This window comes from Meleagris gallopavo, chromosome 6, assembly GCF_905368555.1.
Source record: "Meleagris gallopavo chromosome 6, MGAL_WU_HG_1.1, whole genome shotgun sequence".
In the NCBI taxonomy this organism is placed as follows: domain Eukaryota; kingdom Metazoa; phylum Chordata; class Aves; order Galliformes; family Phasianidae; genus Meleagris; species Meleagris gallopavo.
In genome coordinates, this window is record NC_139409.1 from 43,922,342 (window position 1) to 43,930,663 (window position 8,322).

The window sequence follows — 8,322 nt, forward strand, 5'->3', positions numbered from 1 at the left end:
AAAGTCAGCAAATAGAACTGATAACGTGGACTTTGCCAGCAATTTCAGATTCCACTTCGTGTAACAGGAGTACAAAATTAAGAGATGCCTTAGCGAGTGATTGAACTAAAGTGACTGCTGAGGGAAATTTTTAAGATAGTCACCATCTCACACTTGTCTCACTGTGCAAGGATCCTGCTTCTTTTCATTCCTACTAAGGATATGTAGACACCTTGTTTGTAGACTTAACACATACAAGGCACGTACTTATTACTGCATCCATTACACAAAGCTCGCAGATCATCTGGCGGAGTATGCCATCATAGATTAACTTAACTTTGAGAAGAAATTCCCTCTTTCATCCACCTGCAGGACACTTGTGACCATCAGGCTCCAGGTCCACGTTACCAAGAGAGCTAACATTGAGTGAAAGAGATAAAACAAGAACCAAGAGGCATTAGTAGAATACCATTAATTAAGGATTCCTTAACGCATCTCTATTTGGAGACCCATTGTTCACAGTTCCTCTCAAGCACATATCAAGCAAGGTGCTGGAAGAAAGGCAAAGTGCAGGCTGTCACTTCAATTCAGTCATATTAAGAGAGCTATGGAACTTGAGGGCTTCAGCTCAGCCTCCACATTGGAAAACTCAGTAAAAACAGTCCTGCTCAAAAGAGCATAAACTTGCACCTAACATTCATATTGTCCATGGACTGCAGTTACATGTCCCTTAGTAGCAGATGATATTTGGGCTTTTTTAGGAACATCCCAGAGCATTTGTTTGCCTGCTGTGTACCAGTGGCAGACAGAACAGACAGCAGCCGCACAAGCGAGCATCTCTCTGTGCACAAGGCATACTTAAACTGCATTAGCACAGAACATAAAATGTTCACTTTCTTCCAAGGAAATTCTAAGCCATACCATACCTCAATCCACTGAGCTATGTGTAGGCTCTCCAGTAGACTTAAAATCAGGACATTGCCCCCAGATAAACTTAAAATATTGATCCCATTCTCTAGACATGGGAGATTTGCATTAGTTAAGGCACACAGTATGTATATTTGTTCTAATTCTGGAGAGTCTAGTCCCACAAAGAACATTCTCCAAAAAATTACAACAGCACCATAATATCTGTACCAGAGAAGTACATATTGCAATGGATAACCTCCATGAAGGCAGATATAACTGTATAATCCATGAATATACCGATGTTATAATTATGAAAAAAAAAAAAAAAGAAAGTTTGGCTAAGCAGTTATTCTACCAAAAAGAAAATAGATAGTGCTTACCTTGTCCTAGGCTCACTGCAAAACTACAAAGGAGGAACCACCAGAAAGAGACCCTTCCCCACTGGCAATCAGCTCTTAAATGGGGTCTAGAAGAGGTGCAGCCAGGCTCCACCCCTTCCAGCTGCACGGGAGAATTGCCTTCACCTGTGCTCCCAGGGCTGACTCAGTGCTCACCACAGGTGGTCAATCAGAGGTTCAGGCCGTGATTCAGCAGTTCCCATACAATAGTTATACAGATAGTCTGTAGAAATCTTTAGGGATTGCTTGATTGTTTTCTGCATCATAAGAAGAAAAAAAAAATCAGAAGTGAAAGTCACATTATGAATTCTTGAACTAATTTCACTGATGTCTGTAAAATTACAGTGGAGATTAATTTAGTTCTGTGCCGAGGAAAGAAGTTATGAAAAGTTATGCGTTTGTGTTTTTTTGCCTGATTTTGTTTTTCTGGTGATGAAAAGACACAAAAATATATTCTGTGTGGACCTATAAATGGACTTAATAACATATTCAATCTGAAATAAATACAATTCACCTTTCATAACTTTTAATGCCTTTCACTACTATATTTATTACAACAGATAATTGTAGAGTTGTCATGAGGATTTTGTCACCATTTATTGTAAGCCAAAATAAAATTTATTTTTAAATCTAATGTATTCAACATTTAAAATATATTTCCTACATAAAAATACAGAGATTATGGAAATTCTTTAGAAATACGGTCTTGGCTTTGTTTTTGCATGTTTTTCTATGTTATTGCACACTTTTTTGGATATGTTACGGTATTTCCAATCAGCCATTAGTAATAGGTTTAGCAGTTGTTTCAACCTCACTTAAAATGTTGTTCTCATTTTTATTCCATAGAAGGCAATTTGGGCATCCATCTGCAAACACTTGCTATTTGAAGCAATGCTTGCTATCATTAATAGTCCTTGTGAAATCACAGTAGCAAGTACTTTACCTAGTAATGGCAGTCTGGAAGATTGGAGCTTGGGTTGCAAATGTTCATTTAATTTTGGGAGGACATTCAAGCAACCCATGTTTCACACTATAAGTGCATACCACGTTCTGTAACTCCTGGTTTCTATTTCTGTCACTGCCTCTGACCAGCTGTATGTCCTTGAACATGCGCCATGCTCTCACTATGCTTCAATTTACCTAGATTTAGAACAGAAATAAAAACTGTCCCTAGGCGTTTGAGAGCATAATGCCTCATTGGGTAATCTGAGAACTAACTGTGCCAATGACAAAAGTACACTGAGGTCTTCAGTAGAAATGCACCCTTCTGAAAAGTCCATGAACATCAAAATTTTCAAAAGGGATTTATTCTCCATTTCCAAGAGGGCATCACATCTGTAACTCCCACTTATAGTTTCTGTAGCAGCAGTATTTAGAGGTTCCACTCAAAAGCCCATGATACAAAAGGATGTTCTGTTAGCATTAATATTTGTACTTCATTTTGTCCAGATAACTGTGTTTATTTAAGGAATTTCAGGTTCCTTATATGGTCAATAGGGGAAGGTGGATACCTTACTTCTCACAGGTTATAATAAAGGGAATCTGTTCTAATCTAAGCAGCTAAATTTAGATGCATAAAACTCACTTGGATCCAAAACTGTGCACTGAAACAACTGAATACAAACAATACGAAAGGCTCATGCATCCAGTTCAAAATGGTAATTTGGAAAGATATAATCTCTGAAAGGATCAGTGAATCTAAACCAATCAGAAAAACACATAAAATAAGTACCTATGCTATCTCCTCCCTACTGTGTTCTAACTCTTTATTGGCAAGCCAGATGAGAAGGAAACTCTCTTCATTTAAGTCTTTTTCAAAGTCCAGTATTTCACGTTTGCTTTTTCAAACAATCAAACAGATTTTTTACATTTAAGAAATCATAAATAAGAAATATACGATAACGGAAATGGCAGAGACATAAACTATCTGTTGTGTTAAAGCAAAAGCATATATTCCAAGTTTAGAGAAATCAGACATACTGCCAAATCACTTGGTCACAATCATTTTCATTTCCCATTTGAAATTCTAGTATTCACATTCTCTCCTGTCTTTATCCAACCAAAAGCTATTCAAGTTTCTGCCTGATGAGACAACACAAATGCAATGATTTGTTGCTTACCTGGACAAAAACTACCTACATTAAAAGGGTTTTATTTCACATTTTCAAACTAACATCGTTAGAAAATTTCAGGATAAAATGTACAGTGCAAAATGGGCTTGTCAATGGGCTGTCAAATAGTTTCAACTTAAACTACGTCTACTAAATTTTAGAAATAATTTCAGTGCACCAATCTGAAAATCTTTGGCAGGTACATTTACGCAAATAAATATACACATTCTCCAAAAATGCAAAGTTCAACTAAAAACCTTTGCAAAATATTTTTAAGAATTCACATTCATATCTGCTAGTGTGGGGCTTCCAAATACCTGTAAATTAAAAAGAAAAAATAAGAAGTACAGCAGCCCAGACTGTGAGCATAGGATCTTATCACACATTGTAAAGGGTATCCTATTCCATCGATGTTTCTGTCCTCCCAATATATTTCACACAAATGAAACAAGTGAGAAGTAATTTAAAGAAATTTTAAACAGTAACTTTCATAGGTGTTTATGACACAGGTGGAAGATTGGCTTGGACTAAAATACCACTACACTTGCAAATTTAAGTTTTACTTTTATTTGCAATCACACAAATTTTACTTCAGCTACTTTTAATTCCTCTAATTGAGACTTCAATTTCTGAATACGGCTCTAAGCCAAAATATACTAGGCTACTGGGGAAGCCAGACCTGGTCAAATAGTTACCAGCAGTCTGTACCACATGAAAAGCTAGTCTATATTTGTGCAGTATTGATAGATACATGAAACAGCAGTTAAGCTTTTGTTCCATGTCCTTGTCAGGAATCTAAGTTCAACTTTCCAAAGTTTTGTCAGACTAGTTTTCTCAAACAAATATCTTCTAATGGCAAATGTGATTGACATTTCAACACTTCTTCAAGTATAAATTAAATTAAAAGCACCTACGCAGAGGTTCTTCTGTCAAAACTGTACGGCAAATGAAAATGTGCTCTGAAATTCTTCAAATATACCACATTAGAAGAAGCATATTTACAGAAAATTCTGGATTTGCATATGGAGAAATTTCTATAGCAGCTCTCAGATTTCATGCTTGCTGAACTACTTTAGTAAATGGAGATAATCAGCCACAGTATGCTCTTATAGGACAGGTGCCATGGCTTATCAAGGTCTCACATACAGATAACAACTACCAAACGGTATTATCTGAATGACTGTGGTAAAGTTTGAAGACTGTTATATCCGGTTGAATCTTTGTTTTTTGTTTGTATAAAGTAATTAACTGCCACTTTAAAAGCAGAGTTTAAAAGCAACTCTTTGAATTTTTCCGCGATAATGGGAACATATAAGAAGGACCAATCTTGACCTCTCAAAACTGAAGAGAAAAAAAAAAGATGCTGAGAATGCATTATAAAAAAGTTGTCACACGCACTCTCTTTGACTGAAAATGATGTCTGATGGACTCTCAGACGACAACGCAGTGATCATCTACTGGAGTCTCCATTTTGTCAACATCTCCCTGACAACCGGGACACAAAACTGGTTACAGCACTTCGAAAGTAGTCTCACAAATGCTGTAGATGGTACAATCACATCCCTCAACCTCTCTTGTTAATGCAATTTTTGTTGCTGCCGGAGTACACTTGTCACATGTGTTCAGTTCACTGTACACTAGAACGCCCAGGTGCCCTCCTACAGAGCTGCTTTCTAGCCAGCCAGCCTCCAGCCTGTGTAATCATGGATGTTACTACATCCCAGATGTAGGACTTTCCATCTGCCTTTGCTAAATGGCGTGAGATTCCTGTCAGCCCATTTCCACAGCTCACAGAGTTCCCTCTGAATGGCCGCCCTATTTGACAGCATGTTACCTGCTCCTCACAATCCAGGGATGAAGTGGTTGAGGATGCATTATGTCACTATGCCAGGATGCTATGAGAAACTGTGTAGAAGGCTGCACTTAAGCCAAGACAACATCTTGACAATGTTCTTCCCCCCACCCATAGTCATTTCAACCTAAAAGACAGTCACAATGGTCAGAGTTCATCTGCTGAAAGTTTCATGTCACCTTGCTGTATCATCATGGGGCACTTTCCATGAGGACTTCTTCCGTAAGTTTTCCAAGGACTAAGGAGAGTCTGTGGTTCCCTGGACCTTTCTGCCTGTCTTGAAGTTCAGTGCGACATTTGCCTTTTTCCAGTTTTCAGGAACCACCATGACCTTACAAAGATGATGGAGAGGCCTCACAAAGACACTGCTCACCTCTTTCAGCACCTTTGGAGAACGCACTCTAGTTCTGAGTATTTGTGTATTCAGGATATCACTGTGAGTAGCTCCCAATTACTTGACAATTCTCTCCCTCATTGACAGCTCCATACAATCTGAGCGCTGCTCAAGTCCCTCTCAGGAAAGAAAAGAATAATGGTATTTGTTGATTCTACCCAAGTGGGTAGTCAATCCTACCACCACTACCCAAATGGCAGTCAGTTCTGGTATACTCAGCTAAAGATCTGCTCATTTCCCTCTACCTTCCTAAGTAGAAAAGATCTTGACAGCAGATTTATTACTGTTAACACTTTGCTGAGAGGAGCTACCGTACCAACAAATTGTCTGAGTAGGGCAGGATATTCCCAACCTACAATGAGTGCATTACTAGTAGCATAAAAGCAACTTCTAAAAAATACAATGCAGTATAAATCATGGCACATAGCTGGCATGTGCTGGTGCTTTGCTCAGGGAAGGAAAACAATTTGGGAAGTCTCAGTGTATGAGTCTTGATGGTACAGTGCATGAAAGGCTACGTCAGACATTAAAACATGACCTATTTATGCTTCAGTGTGAACATGCATAGCATCCTAGAAACATGATATCCCCCTCAGACCATTTTTACTTGTAATGACAATTAGTAGATATGGACCTTCTTGTTGCAATCATTTAACTGAAGAAAAGATGAGCTTCAGATCCAGTATAGTAGTTTCAAAAGTTAACCACTTACAGCCATTTTCCTTCACATTTACAGTCAAAGCCCTTCACGGCTGAGTTGTGTTAACAAGATCCTAAGTGAGCTCTTCAACAGTCTCAGCACAAATTTGCTTGATGCATCATCAAGTAAGCTCTACTAACCTTGGGTGTGCTGTGGAAGCAAGAGTTATAACAAATAGCCAGGAGCTGCTGCATCCTTAATTTGTGGTGCCTGATCTCTAGGACCTTCTCTCACTGGACTTACATAAAAGGAGATAGGAAAAACAGAAGGATAAGTAAGACAAGACAAGTAATTACTTTGTTTCAACTCAAGTTTGTACAGCTAGTGAGGCAAATTCCTGGAAAAAAATTCTATGCAAATTTATAAGCTTGAGCCCACTGCTAACAATACCAAGCCAGTTCTAGACTTGAAGGCAATCAAACATCCAGTGTAGAGGAAACTGCTGCATGGCAAGTTTTCTCCTGCACTCCAAATACTCAGTAACTGCAGCCTGGCAAGGTTGGGAAACAATATACTTGGGAAATCTTCAGTGGTTAGGGACTAAAGTTGGGGAAAGAATGAATGAAATGGCTGGAATCCAGAAATAAAACTCAGCTTGCGATACTGGGCTACTCAGTTGTTGCAATGACTTTCTAGAATCTGAAAGTCACTTCTGGGCTGCAGAACCTAACAGCATAGAGGCCCCAAAGCTGTTGTTTAGGAAGAGCAAGACCTCCAAAATCAACCCCCTCTGCTTTAAGCCCTTACACTCTCTGCAAACTAACCCACCCTCTTATAGTTGATGTTTGTTCATTTCCCATGGCAAGTACTTAATCATTTTTCACTTATTTTAAGTTTGGTTTAAAAAAAAAAAAAAAAAAGTAAGTAAGAAAGGAACTGGGTCAGCATTTAATGAGAGTCCAGAATGATTAGGAGGAACTTAAGGCAGCCAAGTTAAAGTTGAGCTGCTGGATACAGTTTTGTAGCTTAAGAAAGTAAAATACATCGGTAATAGCTTAGTTAACCGGTCATTCTAGAACGACCAGTATAAGGCATTAGATAAAAACCTGATCATTTTTAAAAAATGATACAATTAGAGTTGGATGAAAATTTTCAAATGAAATCTTTTCCATCAACAGCACTGCAATGCATCGGTTGAAAACAAATACTAATTGTGGATATATTCTCTTCGCACTTCAAATGGGGTGCTGAGACATTCTATGGATGGCAAATGGAGAAGACAGACCAAGATGTATACACATTTCTGAAGTCTTCTTCCCAACGAATTGCTTGTCTGTCAGAATTGAAGCCTGTCTAAAGGGTTGGGTTTTTTTGACTAAGCTTTTCTTGGATTGAATTTTCAAGTTATATCACAATGCAGTTCAAAAGGAAAAAAACAGTCCAGAAAGTCAGTAGGTGCAGCACTACATCATCATTAGTTGGTCTGGATCCAAAGATAAAAGATTTCAGTCTCTCAAATCCTGAGCGCATTCACAGGTGGCAAATACATAACTGCTTTTTCTTTCTTGAGGGAAGAATCAAGCAGTTTTTTCTTCTACAGCCTTTTAATACATAAAATATTGGTTCAAATCTATTCTGTAATGTTCCATTCCTTCCCACAGTTTTTGATCAAATGAGAACTGATATTGGCCGTGGAAAGCCTGTTCCACACTTGTCTCTCATCTTGCTTCAAAGAGATCCCTATTGGGCCAGTTACTCAGAACTCCATTGAAACAAATGCAGCTATTATTCTGGAAGATCTTTTGTTTTTGTAAAATATGATCTCTTTTTCTTCTTTCTTGCTGCAACTCTAACTGATTCTGGCTCCTTAAATCACTTTCTTTTTATGATAGTGATAGGAAAATCTATCACTATTTTTATGAGAGTCCAGAAATTCACATTGAACTAAAAATCATGCAACAATCATTTTTTATTTATTTATTTACTTTTACTGTGAAGCAGTATGATTCAGGAAGTGTTAGCCTGGGCCTCCTGCAATT